At 33.2% G+C, this 24,699-nt stretch overlaps 1 protein-coding gene across 13 annotated transcripts in view; it reads right to left on the bottom strand.

Moving 5' to 3' along the window:
• The window catches only part of ADGRL3 (adhesion G protein-coupled receptor L3), a 761,150-nt gene that overhangs the window by 585,473 nt on the left and 150,978 nt on the right, over window positions 1-24,699 (bottom strand). For all 13 annotated transcript variants that reach the window (XM_045834530.1, XM_045834518.1, XM_045834519.1 and 10 more), the window contains exon 2: window positions 5,502-5,570. The gene's annotated coding sequence lies outside the window, so the exon portion shown is untranslated. The remainder of the gene's footprint in view (window positions 1-5,501; window positions 5,571-24,699) is intronic.

Genomic DNA, 24,699 nt, shown 5'->3' with positions numbered 1-24,699 from the left:
ACTGCTTCAAGGCCAATTCCATGGCTTAAGCAGTGGCTGACAACATTTGATTTCCTCAACTGACTGGCAGCTATCATTCGAATGCCAGACTTATCTTTATGCAAATTTTCCAAAAGGTCACCATTTATGTATGTAAATTCTGAAGGGCACTAACTCTACAGCTGACAGATTCTGACAGCCACTATATTTCCAAGAATGGAGTAAGCAGGGATAACTGTCTGAATAATTAATGTGCTTTTCCTCTGCCCATGGCCAGTTTTTACATCCCACACTTCCTAACTGTATTTTTTAACTTAATTAGAAAATGTAATTTCCTAGGAAACCAAATTTTTTTTTTTAATTTCCATAAACGTTGAATAAAAGACACCTTCAGTTTAAAGTGTTATATTTATAAAGAAGACTCTAACCTATATAAAAATTAACTCCAAGCTCTGGATATTATTTCTTTAAAAAAACAAGCACTTCTGTAAAAAACATTATTTTGTAAAAAAAAAAAAAAAACCCACATATACAATCCCGCTTGCTCCCTTAAGGTCAGTAAATGATGCCACAGCTATCAGGGTGCCAGTTTCAAACCTCAAACTCACTACACTGAGACTTCAGCTCTCGCTGCTCCAATGCAATCGGACGCGGAGACCTCTCCGTTTCACTTTCTGAATAGTCTCAAATGTGTTACTGCATCTCAACCCCCAGTGCTGTTGCCTTAAAGCAGATCCTTATTATACCTCATCTGATCTATTACCAATATTTCCGAGATAACCCTTCTTCCTCTAGTCACAAACTGTAATCTGGATATCTCCAGTTACATTTTTATATAATATCCTAATCCATGAGCAATAGCAATAAAAACACAAAAATTGAAACTCAAAAATATTGTAAGTGGAAATATTTAGAATGTATTAATTAATGGGATAAAACAATATACAGAATTATGTGGAATGTGGTAATATGGGCTTGAGAATAATAAAGCAGGAAGACAGGGCAGAAGGTGTCCCCAGGAAGTTTCAATTTTAAGTAGGATGCTCAGGGAAGGCTGCCTTGAAAAGAGAATATTTGAAGCCTGAGGAATAATCCATAGGTATAACTAGGGAGAATGTGATTGGTAGAGGGAACAGTGAGCTAAGGTAGAATGGCTTTGTGTGTTAAGCAAATGGCAATGTAGCCAGGGCAGCTGGAGTGGAGAGGAGGTGGAAAAGAGAGCACTTCTCTAAGGGAGGTACAATGAAAACAGTGGAGCAAGCAGCGGGAGGATGGGGAGGAGGGTGTTGTAATTCCCCAGGCAAGAAGGCACTGTGCTATGGACCAAGGTGGTAGGTAGCCAATGAGGTGCTCAGAAGTAGTCAGATGGAATGTAAAGATGTATGTGCAATATGTCTGAAAGAAAATTCAACAAATACTACAAGGATTCATGCCTAAGAATGTGGAAGAATAAACCATTAACCAAAACTTTTTTGAAACTAAAGATTCTAATAGGCTTTGTAATTTTAAAAATTACTTGGACACTGTGGTTAAATACATTTAAAGAGGCCATCATTTACAGTGGAAAATAATTTTCCAGTATGCCTTTCCTTTGAGGTTCAAGAAATTAATATAGAAATACATAGTATTAGAAATGCCAAACTCTATTTCAAATGCTGTGTGGTACATAATTCTGTCAACCCATATTACAAATGTGGAAGTTGAAGCACAGAGGATAAGTGACACCTCCAAGGTTATATATTGAACCTGTCTTTCAAACTTGACCTCTTGACTCTGCTTCCTCTCAGATTTTCTTTCATATCTATTACTAAAATAGAATTTGAGTTTCATAAGGGCAATGGTGGTGGGAAGGATTGCCTACAAAGGCACGTGAGAGAACTTTGGGGAGTGATAAGTATGTTTTTCATCTGGATTTTGGTGGTAACTTACACAAATCGATGTGCTGATGAAAACACAATTTTGCATTAAAGAGTTCACTAGACATAAATTTTACATCAATAAATGATTTAAAAATAACCTAGCAAAGATCACACATTGTCACATGATCAAAATATATGTATTTTGTCCAAATGTAAAGTGAATATCTCATACTACAAAATTTGTTCTAAGACTTATTTTTTCTGAAAAAGCAATGTTCTTCATGTCACCTTCCAACAGTATTTACTGATAAAGTAATAAATTTTTATTTGTTGCCATATAATTGTTCTTGCATGATTTCATTCATATTTATCATAACAGGAAGAACTAGGGTTTCACCTTTATGATCTTATTCCTTCCCTGCAGGAAATCTCAAATAATTCTGCTAAATGTTTGTCATAAACTTCAGTGGAATTTTGTAGATGACTCAAATGAACATGACTTTAAAAGTTTCTGAAAATGCTAGTCAGGTTTACATTTACATTTCAGATGTTAAGTTATTAAGAATGGTGCTATTCTTGCTGTTGTATGCTATCATTAACTGACAACTCAAGACAAAATAGGTTCTCAGGATAAATTTAATTGCTTATGATACAAGAGACAAAGCCCTATTTCATAGTATTCTTGATAATTTCAACATTTTAACTTGCTCAATAATAAATCTGAGATTATCAATTTTTATATCATACAATGAATCTGAAAAAAAAACCCCTGCAATATGAATGGAAAAAAGGTCGATTTTGTAGTTTTCTTAAATTATTGACTTGGGCATTATTCATCAAATAATCTTCATTTTGTAATTTTTATTTAATACTTCATAAAATCAATTGTCTAAATATGAGGACTAGTCTAATTAAAAACTGACAATAATTCCATTAATGCACTTATCCAAACACATGCAATATCAGTACATTAAAATATTCTTAAAAATAAACACTACCATGAAAATCCAATGAGATACCACTCAGCATCCATTTGGAGGCTATAATAAAAATGATAGACAGTAATAACTTTGGGAAGGACATGGAGAAACTAGAACACAGATATATTTCTGTTGGGAATGCAAAATTACCATTTTGCATTTTACAACCACTTTGTAAAAATAATTTTGACTTTCCTCAAAAGGTAAAATACAATCACATATGACCCAGTCAGGTATGTGTCCAAAAGAAATGAATACATGTAACTGCACAAAACTTGTGTACAAATATTTATAACAACATTATTCCTAAAAGCCAAAACATGTAAAAACCCAAAAGTCCATCAACTAATGAATGGATAAACAGAATGTGATACATCAATACAAAGAAATTAAGTATTGTATTATATAGCAAGGGTGACACTTGAAAACAACAAGGGTGATGGTAGAGAGAAAGAACAGATACAAAAGGCTACGTATTGTGTGATTCCATTTAAGTGCTAAATCCAGAGCGGGAAAGTATTTTAGTTGCCAGAGGAGGGAAGGGGGGAGGGATACAACTGCTCAGGGGCACAAGGTTTCTTTTAAAAATGACAAAAATGTTTTGGATTAGACAGTAGTGATAGTTGTACAACTTTGTGAAAGTATAAAAACAACCCCCCTAAATTATACACCTTAAAAGGGTGAATTTATGGTATATTGATTTTATCTCAATTAAAAAAACAAGGAAACAGTGCCAATCATTCAACACTGTAAAAATCTCTACGATTCCTCAAGGAACTTCATATCTGGGACCTTATACCAGTCATTATATTAAATGTTATAAGGCCTTAATTCTTTCTTATTTTCCTAATGAAAATAAACGTCAGGAGAAGCACTCTGGAGATTAGGCTAGACAATTAAGCTTCAGTATGGCAAATCTGATATTTCATGGACTGTTCCAACTTACTTTTCCAGACTCATCTCTTAACATTGTACAATCACATGTGGCTAATCCTTTAGCCACACTGGAAATATCAATCCTTCATTGGCCATCCCTTGCTCCTTTATGAGCCTTTTCACAAGCTATTCTATTGGCCAAGAATGCATGACTTCACCTTCCCAACCTTACACCCCCTCTGCGCATCTCACAGCTTCCATGAAAGTTTCAACAGCTTCTCCCTAAGGTGACCTGAGGTGACCTTTTTGTTCCTTTGCAGTTTGTCATTGACTATTTTAAAATGTACATAACAATTTCCATAGAGGATCAATTTCCCACCCACATTTATTTTCTTCAGAGCAAGCAGATCAGATTTAAGTCTTACTTGCCTTCATTTCTCTAAATGATTAAATCAGTCTCTTTTTGTCTATTTGATTTACTTATCTAATTAAGTACCAAAAACCTATTTCATATGCAATCAATAACAATGTCTAAAAATGTACGTTAATGTATAAATAAGCAAATAAATACAAATAAGGTAGATTCAATCGTATCTATTCTGGAAGATAGAATAATACCATTTGCATTGTGAATGAATGTGTAAAGGAAAGCAGGGATAAATAAATTAAGGTAAAAATATCAAAAGGAGGAATAACAATTGGAAAACTTAGTGCCTACAAAGGTGAGTGCACTATTTTTATAGTCTATATCATTCAATACCTTCAAGTAAAAGGAAAAATAGAAAACTCTTGCAAATGGATTGATAGTAATTTATAATACATATCAATATATCAGTAATTTAAAATGAATTTGAATTATTTGAATATAAAAGATAACAAAGTTGATATTTCTAATTTTAGCTGTATATTTATAATCTACATTATATACTTTACAAAGTCACTCTATAGAAATTAAATGTAGTAACTTCAAAAAAAAAAAGAAATTCCAACTTCTCTGTTGACTGTTTTGCCTTCCAATGATTTGCTGAAGAAGATGCACATATGTGTGCTGGCCTAAGGTTATGTTCTTCAGAGACTTTTATGTCATTCTCTATAAATACACTTGTGATAAAAACATTACTCTAAAAATAATTAACTGTATATTAAGCAGCTTGTTGCTATAAAATGAATACACTTTATTTCCTAATATTCACATTCACTGTTGGATATATAATTAAGAACAAATGGGACACATTAAACAAAAATCACTTTGTGTTGGTATACATGCACAAATTAAATAAAATATTAAATAGTTGTTCAATATTAAATATTTAAGAAGGTAATATGGCTATTATTCTTTCCAAAGAGGTGGAGAGCCAGTAATTTTTTTTTTTATTTTTAGTAGTTCATTTATATTTAATATAATTGGAGCATACTTCCTCACAACAGTAAATACTCTGAATTATATTATTTATAAATTTGTTCACAAGAAATGTCAATTGACTTTCCAAAAACATATAAAATTCAACTTTAATAACACATTAAACAATATTATTAATTTTATTTTTTTTAAAGATTTTATTTATTTATTTTTAGAGAGGAAGGGAGGGAGATAGAGAGAGAGAGAGAAACATCAATGTGCAGTTGCTGGAGGTCATGGCCTGCAACCCAGGCATGCACCCTGACTGGGAATCGAACCTGCGACACTTTTGGTTCTCAGCCTGTGTTCAATTCACTGAGCTACGCCAGCCAGAGCTCTGAATATAAATATTTTAAATACACTTGGAAATTACAAAGAAATGAATTGGCAACAATAATATACTATTACCTTAATGGGGTTTTCAGTAGCTAAATATCCATGTTTTCTTCCTCCAATTTACAGAACATTTGAACATTTCTGTAGAAAAAAAAGACATGTAATTAATGTTGAAAAATATTTCATGGTTATAGTTGTAGAACTATTTGAGTTGGTTTTAATATTTCTTATTGTTTGCTAGTGTATTTTTCCCCACAATGCTTAAGTAAAACAGAAAAACCATAGCATGAAAACAAAACACAATTTACATATGCCACATTTTCTTCCATGATCTAATTTACTATAATGTTGACTGAGAAAAGGTAATTAATTTGGTAAGAATTTAAACACTTTCCTAATTAAAAGAACACATGATTTTAAAAAATATATTTCAAGATTTCCAATAATTTTCTGGTTTCTTGCAACTGGCACTTCAAGCTAAGATCTTAGGATACATCTAGTCATGTTTACCTTAGCTAGAACTGCTGTGGGGAAAACAAAACAAAACACAAGAACAACTGGGAAATTCCTTAGTACATTTTGCCACCTAAGCATACATACATACAAACACACACTTACATACATACTCCCTATGTACTGATATATACATATACTCCGACTGTAAATATAATAATCTAAACATATTCAATTTTAACAATATTAGGAAGAAATAAAAGTACAATTTATCTAAATGGTAGATTTACAGAGGAGGTTGTCCTCCTTTTCATTAAATTGTCACAATATTTTTCTATATCTTTTACTCTTAAATTAATGATCAATATGTCATACATTTTACAGAAAAAATGATATGATGTCCCTCAAACTATTTCTTTTGGAATTTCGGTCTTCTAGTGATCCTATAATTGGTCATATCAATTTTTGAACTTTCTAGTGAATCTTAAGTGCTTCACACAAGCATCAGCTGCATTAATCATGATACTTAGTATTTTCTATGCTATTAGTAGTATTATGCTATTAGCAGGAGGTTAATTAACCATATATGTGCCAAAACAATGACAATTTATTATCTATTTAAAAGTCTTATCTCCAGTTGGATAAGGATATGGTAAGGTATTGTTTAGCATAAAATTAAAATTGAGTTCTCCTTTACAGAATCACTATTGATCACTATTACACACACACAAATTAAAGGAAAATATTCACTAACAATAGTATTGCATTTTGTTTGAGGATTTAAAAATATTAAAGGGAATTCACTGAATTTTTTCTAGTGAGTGTCCATCCATACTTGGCCAAGCAATCTAAGTCCACATTTGAATGACACGCTTGCTACTTAAAAAGACAATGAAAAGCAATCATTTAGTCAACTTATTGGGTTTTCCCGCACAACCCTTTTTTCAACAAATCAAGCATATTCTATAAACACTGGCCGCTAACCTAGGGTATTTTTCTCTGCTTGTAGAAGACCAAGCCTATCTCTTCACGACTGAACACTCATAGGTAATGACAGCTCAGACTCTCCTCCAAATATCAGCACTTTTAGACCTTCGTTCTCCCTCTAGAAAATGCATTCTGAAATCCCAACATTACGATTTCCACAAAGTTCCCCTGGTATCACCAGACCCACTATGCCACAGACAGGACCAGTCGGGACTTCCCTGATACTCCCATACCTCTTTGTATATGTTCCCATTTTGCCAACACTACACTAGGACATGAATTGCTTGAAAACAGGGACTCCGACTACTTTTTCAGTTTGTACTACCCCTCCTTAAAGCACTCAAGATGGCCTGAAAAATGCTGACTGGGTAAACAAAATATTTACTTTTTTTTTGCTTAAAAACATTCATTATTGAAAACTATCCATATTGGCCTCACATAAATCAAAATCAAGAACAAAAATCGACCATTACATGTGCCTTTGAATTTGTTTATATAGCTATCTTTATAGGTCTTTTAGCCTTTTTCTTCTTGTACAGAACAGAGAATCTTCAATTTACAGCTTGACTATTCAACATCTCAGTGATTCATTCACTCTATTTTATCCACTTAAGGCATGTTAGAGTTAGCAGACAACTCAATGGAAAGAACTAGCTTATACAAATCAGTTAGCCTCCTAAGAAGAAGCAAGCCAGGACAGGGGTAAAACACAGGGAAAGGAAAAGCAGGGAGACAAATAGGAAGAGAATTAGAAAACCAAATAGGCAGAAGAAGGTATCATATCAAATTACACTATCAGTATGAAGTAATAAGGTAAATTTCTAATTACTGAACAGTCTAAAAAGGATTGCAAAAAGGAGCTATTAGAATTGTTTTTTGAGCAATGTGACTACAAAGAAAAACACTAATGGAGGATATAAAAATTTGGTATGTTTTAGATAAAAATTAATCCATACAAACGTATTTTCATTACTGTTCAAAATGACATAAAAAGCAATTCCCTAGCAATTAGCATTGTCATTTTCCTCTAGGTCTTTTGAATTATATGAAAATACTTTGGTTATCAATACCGAACTGCTTTAATGAAAAATTAAACTTAAATTAATCCAAGCTTTAGATAAAATGTCAAAATTAAACACTGTTTAAAAAATGAATACTAATAAAGATGAATTTTCAAAGTAAGCTTTTCCTAATACAGAGATAGCAAGTTTATAAAGTAGAGGAACTTCAATCATTCATTCATTTACTCATTCATTCACCAACTATATGACCAGCATCCAGGCACTATTTTAAAGTGCTATGGATTTAGGAGTGACCTGAACACACAAAAGTAATACTCAGGGAGTTCACATTTACTTTCTCAATGGGAAATAAGCACAGTGTATGAGAGAAAGTAGATAGGTAGGTATATACATAGTAAAAGAGAGTGATTTTATATCCATTTTAAAGATTTTATTTACATTTTAAAACAGCTTCATTTTTTATACTTCTTTATAGTCTCAGTTAATCTTAAAATTGTTTTAAGGATTTAAACACTTTGTTTATATGCTCATTCAACTTTTGCCCAAAACTCTGAGATTGTTATAAAGAAAATCTTTATAACAAACAAATCTTCTGTGACACTGAGAGGTAAAGACAAAACTTAAACACAAGTAACCCAATTCAGAGTCTGTTCCCTCAAGCTTTTCAAATAGCACCACACTGATAACTATTTGATAAGAGAGTATTTATAAGTAAAAAAATGAGCTTCCTGAAAAGAATTTTTTAAAAAAAATCATCAGAATTTCATAACACTGAACCTTCACATTCTAGTATTTAAATGAGATTCCAAAAACCTAGTAAAAAATAGTCTAGAATTAAGATAAAAGGTACTTATTGTCTTTCTATGACATTAATTACAAAACTATGTGACATTTCCACTAAACTATTCAGCAAAGTTTCATGAAACAATGACATGTCATTTAAAATGTATTTTTAAAAGATCATCCTGGTGTCAGTTAATAGATGGTTTGCTGCTTAAGATAATAGTGATATTTTTTAAAAGATCAGCAAGGACTGAGATTTTTTAAAATAAATATCTTTATTCATGCCATTCAAATCATTTTTCCAAGTATCATTTTTCAGTCTCTCTACCTACTTAGTCTATGGGCTCTCTTCAACTATCAACTTATCAACTCTCATTCCTTATTGATAACCATCATCGTGTGCTACCATATTATCTCCACAGAGTGTTCAGATTTGTTTTTCATTTCATTTTCAATACCATAATCCTTACAGGCTTGTGAGTTAGGCAGAGAAGAAACATATTCTGTTTTACAGATTAGAAAGCTGTAACTTATAAAGATTACCGTGGTTATCAACTGATAGTGCCAATACAAGATTCCAAGGCATTGTCCTCTTTGTGTGGCCCTACATGTTATCACCGCAGGCCCACATACCTAGCATATTGCAGTGGTATTCTTATCGCATCACTCCATTTCGTTTCAAATCTATTCTGGCAACTGTTTGCAAGGTAACCTGAGACCTCATTTCTTCTTGATGGTTTTGTGCTCAGAAATCCACAAAAGCACCCTATTGCTATCCAGAATCTAGTTTTCAAGACCCTGTCTCTATAGAATGAATATTCTTTTTTGATACAAACAGTTTTTGGACACTAGTGCACCAAAAAAGAATTTCCACATCAACCAGTTTGCACTGCTGACTGGCCTCTCAAACAGAATATAACAGGCACGGTGGTTTATTAAAGCAATCCTCTGTACCAAGAATGCTCTCTGCACTTGTCTACTCTTAGACATTGAATGCCATGATAACACAACACTAAGGTCTCATCCTCTCATGAAATTACCCTCAATATGTTGAACAAACAAACCCCTGGTGTATTTTAAATTGAGAATGCAAAGTTTAGCCCTAAATGTACCACAGTTTTTATGTGTGATGTTTTATGGACCCACAAAAAGTAATCCATTGTAAAATTTTAAAAAAGAGTGCCTTGGGGCATAATTTTTACATCAATTACAAACTGGACAAATTTGCCAAAACCTACCATTTCAGAACTATAGAAACTGACCAGTTGTGCAACAAAATCAGTGTTTATTTCAGAAACATTACTCTTTCTGGTAATGAGTGGGGATCCTGTGGAATTTCTTCCTGGGAATTCGCCCATCTTTCCCCTCATCTCCTGCTGGGCTTTTAGATCATAAAGCAAGTCCCTTTTTAAGATTCAATAACAGATCTTGATAAATTTAAAAGGATTGAAATCATGCAAACTGCACCGTCCAAATAAAAAAAATAACTTGGAAATCCCTAAATATATGGAAATTTAAATAAACACTGCTAAATACCCCATACATCCAGAAGAAATAACAACAGAAATTAGAAAATATTTTTGACAAAATCAAAACTAAAGTACAACATATCAAAATTTACAGACTGTGACTAAAGCAGTACTTAAGGGCACTTTTTAGCTTTAAATACCCATATACTACTCGGTCATAAAAAGTAGAAAATTTGAGCCTTTGCAACAGTATGGATAGACCTGGAGAACATTATGCTAAGTGAAATAAACCAGTCAGAGAAAGATAAATGCCATATGATTTAACTCATATCTGGAATCTAATGAACAAACTGAACTAACTAGCAAAATAGAAACAGACTCATAGATAGAAGGATGACAGCTAAGGGAAGCAGGGAGGCAGGGGGTGGAGGGATTGAGCAAAAAGGAAAAAGGACTCATGGACATGGACAACAGTGTGGTGATTGAGTAGGGAGGTGGGTATAAGGGGACATAATGGTCATGGGAAAAAATACAATTGAAAACATAAACTTAAAAAAAAGTTCTCAAAGCAATAGCCAAAGCCATCACCTTAAGCAAAAAAACAAACAACCCCCCCCCCCACAAATTAATGCAAAGTAAGCAAAAGAATAGGAATTAAAGGAAACAAAATAGAATGTTGATCAGAAGACCAATATTAATATTGAAATCCTCCCACTAATCATTTATATTATGAAAATCCTTACCTTTGCTAGCCCTTAGTATCTTCATCTTTACATAACAATTAGAACAAATTATTCATAACTCCCACAGGAAAAAAATTTTGGAATAGCCAACAGATCTTTGTAAGACATAAATAACATAAAACCTATGAAAAACTCGTAGTTGATTATTAGGGGAAACGAACTGTAGATAATCATCCTCAAACCTTAATCGATGTATTACCCAACATTTTATTTATAAAAGGCTGAACTTTTACATTTAGTATAAATGAATATCAAAATAAGTTATAATTCATACACGACAGGAGATCTATTGTGTTGACAGTCAGTGTGCAGGCCTGAATATGGAGGATGGGACGGGATGAAATGGGATGCGATGGGGTGAGGATGGGTGGGACAGGGAAGGCAAAGGGAAGAACCCTTAATTAGTGTCCACAATACACCTAGCCACTGTGTAATATTGAGAGTTGGAGCAGGATATCCCAAGTTCTTGCCCTCAAAGAGAAAAGCGTTTATTTATTAAAATCAAAACAAAAGACTAGGCTGTTCACTTATTCCTTTTATTTTGCAATTCTATTACCAAGATGTATCTGTCCCCATAAAAGTAGTAATATCTTAATTAATCAGGTAATCAGAAGTCCATGGCATATATAATATCAAAACTCTCATCCCAGCAGGTATTTCACTCAGACTATATGCAAGTGTTTCGTTCTTCCAAGGGTCTGCTTTTGCTGTACCCTCAGTCTTACTAAAGATACTAAAAGGGAAAGACATCATTTTCTTCCAAGCATCCCAATATACCCAAAGCTCTCACACCCACAGCACCTCTTTCTTTGAGTCTGGACTAGGACTGATGCACAGATGCTGAGGCCTGTTCCTATGAAAGAATCTATGCAGCTGTTGCCCTGAGACATAATAAAGGAGAAAATATGACCTGCTGTGAACCATTTGCCCTCAGAAGGAGTTCTAGCATTCTGTCATACAGAGAACCCTTAATTAGTGTCCACAATATACCCAGAGATTCTGTGTGGCCAAGATGGACTAATGGCTGGGGCCAAAGGGGTTTAAGTAGCTCACTGCTCTAACCCTAAGAAGACTTAGTTAGCTTCCAGGAGAATCATTTTGTTAGCAATGTACAGGGTGAAGCAAAAGTAGGTGTATAGTTGTCCGTATGAAAAATACTACAAAAATTAATAAATAATAACATAGGAATAAATTCTCTGTTTCTCATAGTCACAATTGTAAAAAGATTTTTGGCGTAATGTTTACCTATGTTTGAGACATAGCTTTGAAGTTAACAATGTAAAAAAAATTCAATTTAATATTTTTACCCTCAAAATTATCATTATAATTATACATAATATATTTGCACCTTAATCAAGGTTTCCAAATATAATAGTAGTAAGAATTATCTAGCCTCTTTCATTTCCAGTAAAATGTACCTACTCTATATACTTTTTTGAAAGATTTTTATTTATTTTTAAAGAAAGGAACAGAGGGAGAAAGAGAGGAGGGAAAGAAACATCAATGTGTGGTTGCCTCCCACAAACCCCCTACTGAGAACCTGGTCTACAACCCAGGCATGGGCCCTACACAGGGAATTGAACCTTGGACCGGCAACCCTTTGGTTCACAGGCCATCACTCAATTCATTGAGCCACTTCAGCCAGGACACTATTCTCTATACTTTTAAATAATCGTTTTCTAGTAGAATACACTAAAATCTACCATGTGACTTATATCATAAAATAATAACTGTTAAAAGTACATTTATATGTTCTAGGACAGAACAGTTAAAATTTGAACAGTTTGCTTTATATGTAATGAAAATATAACATAGTATTTTAGTATTTAAGAAGTTTCATTAAGAAGAGGATTATATAGATCAATGTTTATCTGTTTAAATTACAGTGGCAATATACTGAATTTTTAGTAACAAATATATTTCAAAATACAGAGGATTTAAGAACAAAAAAAAACATGGTCTCAAAATTCCTGTTAAAATAGAAAACTACAATTCATAAATTACATAGAATTTTCTAATTATATCTCAACCAAATGAAAGTAATTGTTATTGCTTCTTAGAATATGCATAGTAAAGCTCATATATTTTTTAATGTGGACATACAAAAAGAAAAACTACAGTTACCTTGTTCTTTATAATACATGTATTTTTGAAAGATTGCATAAGAATTAATTCACTTTGAATGCATTGGAGGTATTTGCTATTTAAATCTCTATATAATTTTGAAATACAATGCATAATAACCACCATTCAATGTATGTATATTACTAAACATTGTTCTGTATCACCCTTCCTTTAACACCAGGGCATCATATGAAGCATGGGTGCTAAGACAGCATTAACCAGAATAACTTAAGAGAGTACACTTTCTGAATCATAGGAGAATTATCTCAGAATTATGAATGCAAGAAATCTTGTCACATTTTATTTAATGTTCAAATTTAAACATGAAACTTTAAAAATATCTTCATTATCAGGTTTTTGTTTCACAAAAATGTACTTTCCTTTCATGACTAATTTGGACAAATAAAACAATTTAACCTCAAGCTATTAAATGTAGGGAAATAGCCTAAAACTAAGTTGTACTAATACACACTACCAAATATTTTCCACAGACTCTTGATTTTTTTAAAGGAGTTACTGAAATTTTTATATATTCATGTAGCTTCTGACTCTTGGTTCTAAAAAATGATTTTTATCTCCCATATCTAAGAGGCTCAATTGTCAGCTGATGTCAATCCCAAGGAAAATCCAACACGCCAGAATACTGAATTTTACTGACTATGAGAATCTGGTGTGTCTAATGACGTGTTCTCAAAGGTAGAAAAGAGTTTGGATTGCCAAGCCAGACACTGGATCTCAAATGAGCTCTTTCCAAAAATCCTCATTCTTTTGGTCATTAAAAAGAAAAATCAATAAGTGTATTCTAACTAAAGTTTAAAAGCTTCTGAGAAATGACCTCTGCCAAAGTCTTTTGGGGATGTTCCAACTGTGCAGGGGGCAGTGGGATCAAAAGGCAGAAAGAAGAAAATAAAGAGACGCTTCTGCACAGTGAAGAAAGAATCTGGCTGGAGGACTAAGGGATTAGCTTACATATCAAATATCAGCTTTCCATTGTACGGCTCCTTGGCTCTCTCCTCTTTTCTCTGTCCCATTCGTACATTGCCTGTAGTTCATAGCATGAAGCTTTATTTCTCATTTTGTATGAGATTTCAAGCAGAAAATCTTCAGTATCAAGATTGTTAAAAATGGTGTGCTTCATATTCCACAGTAATAAGTCCCTTATCTGAGACTCCAACATCTAGAAATCATACCAATCTAACATACAGTCCTAAATCAGAAAATAAGATTTTTAAGATAAAGTTACATTATACTACAAGTCCTTAAACTTGACTCATGGAAAGGCCTTCAGTCAAGACTTAGTCATTATTTTCTACAGACCTCTAACAAACAGAATGCAGAAGAAGGGGAGGAAGCATACTGACAGATTAGCAGCCGCCTCAAATACCTAAAGCTCTGAGGAAAACTGAAATTTACCTAGAAAGAACTGTAGGAACATTTTTTTCTTTTCTTTTTTTAAATGTCAAACACCTGAAGTGATGTTTGCCTCAATTTTCAAAAACTTTTTCTCTATCCTAAGAAACACTCACCCAAATAAGATTCTATATCACTGAAGTTTTACCCAGGTATAATTCAAACTAATTATAAACTAATAAGCTCAAATTATATTGGTACTGTAGACAATTAAAAGTTAATACCCGTGATGAAATTTAGAGGATATGTATATATGTGTGTATTTTACCCATCCTTTTTGTGGACTTTACGTATATCTATTTTATTTCTATATATCATTTTAAGTTATTTCCATATCATAAAACCATAGGGAGAAATGTTTATTACTCCTTTGAAACAATGTCCACTAGAATTCCTTTTTGAATTAGTTGATTCTTTGGAGAGAAAGCATATTTATTCTCATGTCTATTAAAAATAATGAATTTTTCCAAAAAAACTATCAACACAACTCTTTAAAAAGTAATCAAATAATTAGTCAAAAACGTAACACAAGGCAAATTACTTACCTAAATAAAAACATTGAGTTATATATTTTACTTGGTATGGAATTAATTTACATTCTTATTGAATATAACCAATTTATTTTATTTTATAGTATGCATTTAGGAGATATAAAGGAAGTAGCTATAGATAAAATAAAAAGTGTTTTTTCTATTTCTTCTTACTTTTCCCATTAATCATGTAAGAAAAGCCAGATGTATGGTTCTGTTTTCTATAAAGCATGTTTTCCTGATTTTAAATACTGTCTTAAAAGAATAAGGACATGTAAACCTTTAATATACAGTTGTAGGTAAAGTTGCATTTGCATATTTTATCCCATATGAATTTCAAAATTTAAATTTATTGGTTAATACGCACCTATGATAATTGTAAGAATAGCATGCTATGTTATTACACTAAAAATTGAAGATCACAGTTGAACAAAGTATTTCTGGGAGAATGGCAGAGAACATTAAAAACCTAGGCTGAAATCATTTTCACCCTCAAAATCATTTATTCTTCTACAGCTCAGCAAAATTATTACTAAAAGGCAAAAACTTATAAATTTTATATTTTAACTTGCAAGTTTAACCTTCATTCTATTAAAATGAATAAAAAATTAAAATAGATTTTAAAAGCAGGTGTAGCTAACAGAGCTACAAAACAATCAGACAGCATTCCACTCCCGGGACACTCCCAGGCAACTGTGAAAATTGTCAGCAATGTGCAACATTCCTGGTTTGAAACTTTAATTAACAGCACTAGTGATAAGAATAACAATAATATCAATAACTAAAAACAGAAGTAATAATTTATAAGGCAGATAATTTAATCAAAGCACAATTTAGATTATAATCTGGACAACCTGTGTTAATATCACAATGGAATACAAAGGTAAATACACTAAAATACAACATAAATATTAAAGAGCAAATAAAAATAAATATTTTTTCTACTTCACTGCAGTCCAAGTCAAATGCAACTTAATCAAATTAAGCCAATTTAGTATATACAACTACTTAAAAGCCTGAGCAATACCAAGTGATGAAGGCTACATGGAGTCAGTCCAAATCTGCTTTCTTTGCTTCGATGCTATTTATTATGGCCACATTTTATTATACAGTACTAAAAAAATTACAAGGCTACATCCTGTTACTTTCGACTGGGAAAAAATGATACAGATGCACTAAGGAAACTCAGCATCCACATCAGCAAGGCAGGCTGCATTCCACTTGTGCATTTATAATGTGTCAATAGACATTGATGTCTCTGCAGCTGATAGTAAAGCTAGACAAATTACTGCCTCTTAAGTGTGCCATAAAATTGTGGCTTTATAGACATCTAAAACCTTTGTAACATCTTTAGTGACGTGTTGGAAGAAGAAGAGTTATTTCAAAATAAAACAACTAAGCACCTTTATTTCTTAAAAAAATAAAATAGAATTCCTTCATTTCCCCCTAACACTACTGCCCTATTTTCAGGAAAATTAGCTAGCCTATCATCAAACTGTAAATTTTTAGCCCTAGTTCACATCAGCCATCTAATTTGTTGAGAGAGTGAATGAGCTTTACAATGGAATTAAGATAATAGCTTTTCTAAGCCCTATAAATATTATCTTTACTCCTTTCATCAGTATTCTCATCAATCTGCATTCACTGTATGATGAAAATGTTGCCGGCATTGTATAGAATTCTAACTACACAAAATAGAAATATTCATTATTTTTTGTTAGTTGAAACAGAGTACAAGAGAAAGAAGAGATTAAGGAAAATTGGTTGTTTGGTTAATATTTGCAGCTTCTAAGGATACTAACTGGTTTTCCACAAGTTCTATCCACTTTAGGCAGGAAAATACGGTGCTGTAGAGCTTGAGGAGTTCCATGAATTGCTTTTAGTTTTGAAATAGAAATAACTTCTTGTTTGCTGCCATGAAACATTCCCTCAAGACTTCTGTCAATCTTAAAGCTGCATGCAACAGCACAACTGCCAATGCCCTCCACCCAAACTAAGGGACAGTGTACAACAGGGAGATCATCCTCCTGGCCACCAGGGAATGGAAAATGCCATTCTTGTTGAGATAGTTTAGCTCTAATGATCTTGAACATCAGGTAGCCTGTGTTTGCTGGGAGTCTCCTCCATACCTTTTCCATTTCCCAAAATATTGCGCACTCCAGCAATCTCTGCAGAGCTAAAAAACATTACATTTTACATTTTTGAGAAATCAGTTAAACTTCTGAATAGTAGATTGTAAAAGTTTTTGTGTTTTGTTCTCTGATGCTGTGATCTCCAAAGCTAACTAAACTCAATAGCACTAATCTCCCCTTTATTTCATGCTTTTTTGTTGTTGTTGTTTTATTTTTCCTGTTCAGCTAGAGCAAACAATTTTGGTTTGGAGGATGCTGAGGCAGTGGCATCTGCATGACAGTCATAATACCATTACCATAGTTTTATGGCTTGGGCCCAATGATGTTAGTCTGCAATACCCATCTCATCTCTACCCAATAAGCATTTTTGTGGGGTCATTTAGAGAATATCCTACTGTTTAAAGTTCCCTCTAGAAATTCAACCTAAGGCCTAAAGTAAGGTTTGTCATAATTGCTAAAACAGCTTTAAGAACATCAGAGCAGAATTTTTCTTTATTACATCTTTTACAATATCATCACAACACAGCTGTTCAAAACTGGATGGTGACATTGCGGTATGGTTACTATTGAAGAGAAAACACCACCCCAAGTCACACACTGCAGTAACCATACCTATTATTGCATTTTGGTGATCTCTCCAATGCCCCATCCTCAGCTCTAATGCCAACCTGTGTACAAACGGTGTCCCAGAATTCGAATGTCCTCCTTTGACTCTCCATCCACATTAGTGGATTCACTTATTGAATCATTCACACTGCAGCACTTATTCAAAATCTGCTGGGGTCTAGACACTGCACTATTCTTTGTGTGACACAAAAAGAATATGAGAGCCCACTTTCTAAGAAGCTTTCTATCCTGTGGAGGAAACAGCTGTGTAAATAATTATTCAAAAACATGAGGTACATATTTTGGTTTTCAAATAAAAAGAACTGAAAGCACTGGAGATGCACAATAGGTTTTTATATGAAACAAACATAACATAATGTTGCCTTATGTAGTCAATATTTCACATTGCATTTAATCACCCACCACATGATAAACCCAGAGAAGACAGGATATACCATTTATTGAGTGCTTTGACCACTTTTCCAGTTATTTTTCACAAATTGTACATATAAGTTATGAAATACATATGCAATAATAACAAATAATCCACAAAGCCCGGCCCAGGAGACAAGCTATTTAATCACCGATTCTAACTCTGACACCAGCTGCATGAACTTAAATGACCTGAACTGGTTGTGCCTCAATTTGCTTATCTATAAAATTGGAACTATGAGCTATCTTAAAATGTCATTGCAAATATTAAAAGAAGTAACCTATGTAAGACTCAGAACTGACTTGAGAACATAGTAGGCCCAGGATGTTTTTAGCTATTAAAGCCATAAATGTTACACTAGATGTTTTATATTCATGTTTTTAAAAATTGTAAGTTTTAAACTAAGTAACATTATACCATTCCAAAGATGATGAATTTGCAACACAAAAAATGTAAAACATTGTCAACATGAGACAGTTACTAAATGGCAAAGTCACAAGACAATATAGATCTACAATATTAAGAATGACACAAATGAATGTCCTGTTATTTGGAGCCTCCTAACCTATATGCTCACAACCATTTCAAGAGGTAAGTATCACTTCCAGAAAAAAAGGTCACAGAGTAAACACAGAGAAAAATTTTTTCAAATGTTACAAAATGTCCTAAATAGCTAAATATAACTAGCTTTAATTCAGTAGATTTTTTAAACAAATTGGGGCCCTTGTCTCAGGAATTCTGACCAAATGAAGGATAGAAATCAGCGTATTCTTTATTAATAAACAAAAAAGAACATTATGTCATCACTTCTGATAATATTTTATATTATAGTCATCATAAAATACTTAATGAAATTTATATCCTCAAGTCTTTTGGAAGAAGACTATGTCATATACAATTTAGATAGAAGAAGGCATGCCAATTTAGATATAATTATGCATGTACTTGTTTTTGCTTCTTATATTAATCATTTAATTAATTCATCAATCTAGTTATTTCATTAGTTAAGTTTATGCTAATACCCTTCTCCTATAGCCTTAGAAAAAATAATTACAAGATGTTCCAACAATAATTTCAGAAATACAGTAATCCTTTCAACAATTGAAACAAAAGAGTCCCTTCACAGGGGTGGGAAGTGAGGAAGTCTCTAAAAATACCACTAATTACCTAATTATTATTATCACAGTTATCTCCTCTAAAACTAACATTATTTATGAAAAGCATTACTCATACCAATAAACTGCTTAAATAAAGAAGCTGTCATTCCAGTAGCACAGGGAGTCAATAGAGTTCTGAAAGATATATTCCAAATTCATCAAGTTAGACAGTTGTGTCAAGAAGACAGAACTGAAACTTGGGGCAAAGGCAGTGAAGGGCTAGTCCGGGGACAATGGTGTCAGTAGGTTATGTTTTGAATTAAAAGAGGAGAGTGAGATTTTTGTTGGTAACTGGTTATACAAAGCTTTGAAAAATAAACATGAGCAATAGGCAATGGGGTATATATATTACAGCAGAAGTGTTCAGGAAGTAATCATTTTTCTTAAATATTTTATATACACATTACAAATAACATTTTCAAATATATATTTGTATCCTACAAGAAACTAGTATTCCTCTCGTATTCAGTTCACACATAGTTAATTTCATAATTCTATTAATTGTTTTGGATATTTTCTCCCATTTTATGATTAAATGTGTTTCACAATGTATACTTATTTCTAAAAATAACACTGAACTATATAGTATTCTTAGTAACATTTATAACATTGTATGCTCATTTTCATTTACAAAAGCCTATTATAGTTTTCAATATCCCATATTCTTTTTCTGCCAATTCATATAATTTACTGCTTCCGGAGTATCTGTCCTAAAAATGCAGGTAAATTCATGATAAAAATAGCTAATTTAATATCTGCTAGGCCCTGTTCTAAGCCCTTTTGCATTCAGTCAACTATCCGCTCTTCACAACATTATGAGAGTAGCGAACATCACTGTCCTGACTTTAAAATGTGGCAGTGGAGACCTAGAAATTTATCAGTAATTGAAAGGGGCTGGACAAGAAATCAAGCCCATTTAACCCCATAGCCCATGTTCTTAACCACTTCATTTTTGCTCTATTCTTTCTTTGACTGATTTAATGCTATTTATATTTCAAGGCTAAAATCAAAAGCAGATATTTCAATAAAGCTTTTGGCACTCACGTGATCAGTCAAAACAGTGCTTCTCTCTGTCTTGTCATAACATTTAGCTATTCTTCGCCGACCCTTACCGAGTATTCCCTATATGCTAGGGACTGTTTCCATCGATGAGTCACCTCACAAATGATTCAGGTAATATAACTTTCCCCACTTTATAAATATGAGAATTGAAGGCCAAAGACAAAGGAAGTCCCAGAGCTGGTAAAGGACTCACACCAAGCAGCCACAGCCGTGCTCCCACATCACACCCTGCACATTGCACTCTGTTCCTTACTGGAAAAGACAGAACTGGTTTGGGAGCACAAGGCTTATGTCTGGATCTGCTACATATTAGATTCACGGCCTTCGGTGGGCTGCAGTACCTCCTAGCCTTAGTTTCTTCACTGGTAATATGAAAATAAAAATAAGGCCTACCCTGGAGCATTGTTTGAAGAACTAAATGAGAAAAGATAAGCTCACCAAAGAATTAATTAATTAATTAAAGCCCATAAATTTAGCTGCTATTATTATTGCTCATTTTCATCTTCTAGAAGAAGAGCTATTTTGGAGGGTTTTAGTTTTAGTTTTTATTTATTTATTGAATTTATTGTGGTGATATTGTTTGATAAGATTATATAGGTTTCTGGGGTACGGTTCTACAACACACCATCTGTACATTGTATCATGTGTTCACCACCCCCTGTCATCTCCTTCCAGCTCCATTTATCCCTTCCTTACCCTCTTTCACCTCCCTCCATCCCCCATCCTTTCTAGTAATCACCACACTGTTTGTGTCTATGAGGTTTGTTTTTTTTTTTTTTTGCTTAATCCCTTCACCTTAGAAGCCATATACTCAAAAGGGTCATATCTCTAGTACTCACTGTGCTACAAAAAGATGCTCATAAAATATCTAAAGGATTTTAGCCTCCAATATTTGTTACTGTAAGATAGAAAAGTCCCATTGAAATAGGTTGCGCCCAGCAGTTATTTTTACTCATCTAAAATCCAAATTCCTCTTACAGTTTAGTTTATAGATTCATTCTAGGAAAGAGCATCAAAAAAAAAAAAACCCTACCATGCAAATATAATTTTATTAATAACATATCTTCATATTTAAAAACTCGGACTTTAGGAAACTTTTATAGTTTGGACCAATGACCATTTCTTAATTTCTTTTCTTCCATGTTTGGTAAACTCAGAAATTATTTGGTCAATGCCCTCAGTGATGTACTTAAAGCTTGCCATTTTTCTCCTTCAGGCAGAATAATCTCAGTTTCTTCAGGAGTTTCACATTTATCATTTCTAATGACTTTTATCAGTTTTAGAATAATAAATAGTTCATTTTACATTGGATTGAATACTATAAACTATATTCAGAGTTATCTTAGAAATATTTATAATCTTTCAAACTGCAACACGGAACTATCTAGCTCCCAAGTGTTCCTCAAGCCTAGGCTATTTCCTTTGACAACCCTCTCAGGGATCTCTGTGGAGTCAGTCCTACATCTCATGCATTTTCTTAAATGAAAGAAAAAAATACCCTCACTTCTATGCCTCTCTCCACTGACAGGAGGCTACCAGGTAGGTAATTTACAAGCTACTTCTCCCATAGAAATGTAATCAATATGTAAAACTAATTCTGAAGATAAAGACTATTCATATTCAGTACTATATACAGCACTCTGTATTAATTAAAACATTAACATGATAGTAGTCAAAATTATGACCTGAGTATGCACTAAGTAAAGTTATTCACTCTATCAATATTTGATTAATTCAACAAATGTATTGAGTTTCTTCTGCGTGTTAAGTTTCCCCCTACCCAGGTACTAGGAATAAAACAATGAAGGAAACAAATATTCCTAAACTTCAAGGAATTTAGGAAACAACAGATACTGTGTAAAATATATAGTATGTTTCACAGTGTGCATGATAATGAAAGTATGTAAGGATTTTAAGTTTTTGGAGAGTGTAACGAAAGAATCCTTTACTGAGAAGGTGACATTTGAGGAGAAACCTGAAGGAACAGGAACAGAGGTAGCAAGCTGTGTGTGGGTATCTATAGCCAAGAGCATTCCAGGCAGAGGCCCTCAGGCAAGAGGTGAAAAGGATGTTTAAATAGCAGCAAGGAGGCTAAAGGGCTGCAGCAGAGTAAAAGAGGGGAAGAATGGTAGGAGGGATCAGAGAGCTAACAAGGGGCTAAATCCTCATTGCTGTACACTTTGTAGCCTATTATTCATACCACGTCAAGTATTCTATGAGACAAATCTGGAAATTTTTGAGCAAAGTAAAATTATATGACATACTGTAAAATGATGACTCTGGCTGCTGTGCTGAGGACAGACTATAGAGAGCCAGGTGGACTAGTTAGAAAGGTACGATAATAATCCAGGTAAGAATGGTGGTTTAGTTGCAAGGTGGTGGCAGTGCAAGCAGTAGTAAGTGGTGGAATTCTCAGTGTACATAGGGAAAAGCCAAGAGGATTTGCCTGAGAACTGTGTATGAGTTGTGTGAGAAAGAGAAGTCTGTGTTTTTTACATTTGCGACTGAAAGAAAGGAGTTGACATTTTTGAGGCTGTACAGGCTTCAGAAAAGTCATTTTAGGTGTGTGGAGAGAAAGTACAATAGAAATTTTGTTTTGAACACATTTAATTGGAGGTATCTATTGCAAAACCTAGTGGATCTACTTAGGAAAATATGTACTAAACCTAGTGTATATGTGAGCCTAGAGCTGGTGTAAATGTTTGGGCTAGAGATAGAATTTGGGAATAATCATCATTTATATACTATTTAATACTAAACTGGAAGACATCACCAAGGAACTGAATATAGGCCAAAAAGAGTAAAGAAACAAAAACTGAGCTCTGAAAATCTCCAAAATTTATAGATTGTAGATGAACAGGAAGGAACTCATGAAGAAAACTAAGAAATATGCCAGAAAAATACACAGAAAACTAGGAAAGTAGGGTGAGCCGGAAGACACCTGAAAAAGTGTTTCAAGGAGAGACGAACTGTACTAAAAGCCACTGAAAGATTAAGTAAGATGGGGAAACTGAGACTTTATCTCTTGAATTCATAACATGATCATTGAAAACAACATTTTGGGTAGGATGGTCAGGATTTTAACCTGATAGTAATGCTTTTAGAAGAGCATAAAAGGACAAAAATTCTATCAGTACCTTTTACCACCCTAACTACGCATGAATGTCTAGGAGAATACAGCACCTAATTAAATTGCTCATAAGTAATCATTCTGGCTCTAAGGTCTGTACCTTAACCTTTCTGAAATACTGTAGCTTCCTTCACATATTGTATGTGAGTAAACGACTCTCTATATATTTTAGTATATACATTTACATTTAATATATACATTTAATATATACATTTTTAATATATGCATTTTGTATATACCAAATATCAGCTCCTTGGATTGTTTATTGATTTTTGCTTTTTTCAAACAGATCAAAGCATTTATTGGTTTTAAACAACTTTCATGAGGTGTCCTAAAATAGTCATATCTGTATATTTTAGTCAAGAGGCTCACCAGTTATTAATACCAAATTGGTACAGAAAACGTGGCTTTTGATGCCTAAATAAAACCATCCCCAACATGTAAAATTGACTTTAGAGTACTTCTAATATAATGGGAATTAAATAAATCAGGAAATCAAGGTAGATATATGTAATATTATAATTATGGGGTATTTTTTAAACTACAAAAATGGTCCTGGCTGGTGTGGCTCTGTGGATTGAGCACCAGCCTGTGAACTGAAGGGTCACGGGTTCAACTTCCAGTCAGGGCACATGCTTCGGTTGTGGACCAGGTCCCCAGAAGGGGGTGCATGAAAGGCAACCACACATTGATTTTTCTCACCCTCTTTTTCCTTCCCTCCCCCTCTCTAAAAATAAATAAATTATTTTTTTTAAATTAAAAACTACAAAAAGAGTAAAATAAAATGTATAAAATATCATTAAAATTTGGTGACTTTGTAAGTGAAAAGTTCTTAATTTCTTGTTTTCTCTTTTTATGCCTTAATAGACATGATTAATATTATAAAAAGGTCAACATGCTCTACTATTATCATGCAATATGACAAAAAATTCTACTGCAATATTTAGTTCTAATTATATGTACTGACATCCATGCCCTTAAATTTTTCTTATTCTGTACTATTTTACCTAACATCATATACAAACTGAAATATAGATTAAATTTAATAAGTAATTATTTTAGTGCATTCTAATTATAAAATCAGAACACACAACTATTTGATCAAAGAAAGTTATGAAGCCCTGGCCAGGTGGCTCATTTGGTTGGAGAGATGTCCCATGCACCAAAATGTCGCCGGTTTAATCCCTAGTCAAGGCACATACCTAGGTTGTGGGTTTGATTTCCAGGTC

This window comes from Phyllostomus hastatus, unplaced genomic scaffold (genome assembly GCF_019186645.2).
Source record: "Phyllostomus hastatus isolate PE091 unplaced genomic scaffold, TTU_PhHast_1.1 phas_contig_196, whole genome shotgun sequence".
NCBI lineage: Eukaryota > Metazoa > Chordata > Mammalia > Chiroptera > Phyllostomidae > Phyllostomus > Phyllostomus hastatus.
Note: the sequence above shows the minus strand (reverse complement) of the source record. Positions and strands in the feature narration are given on the sequence as shown.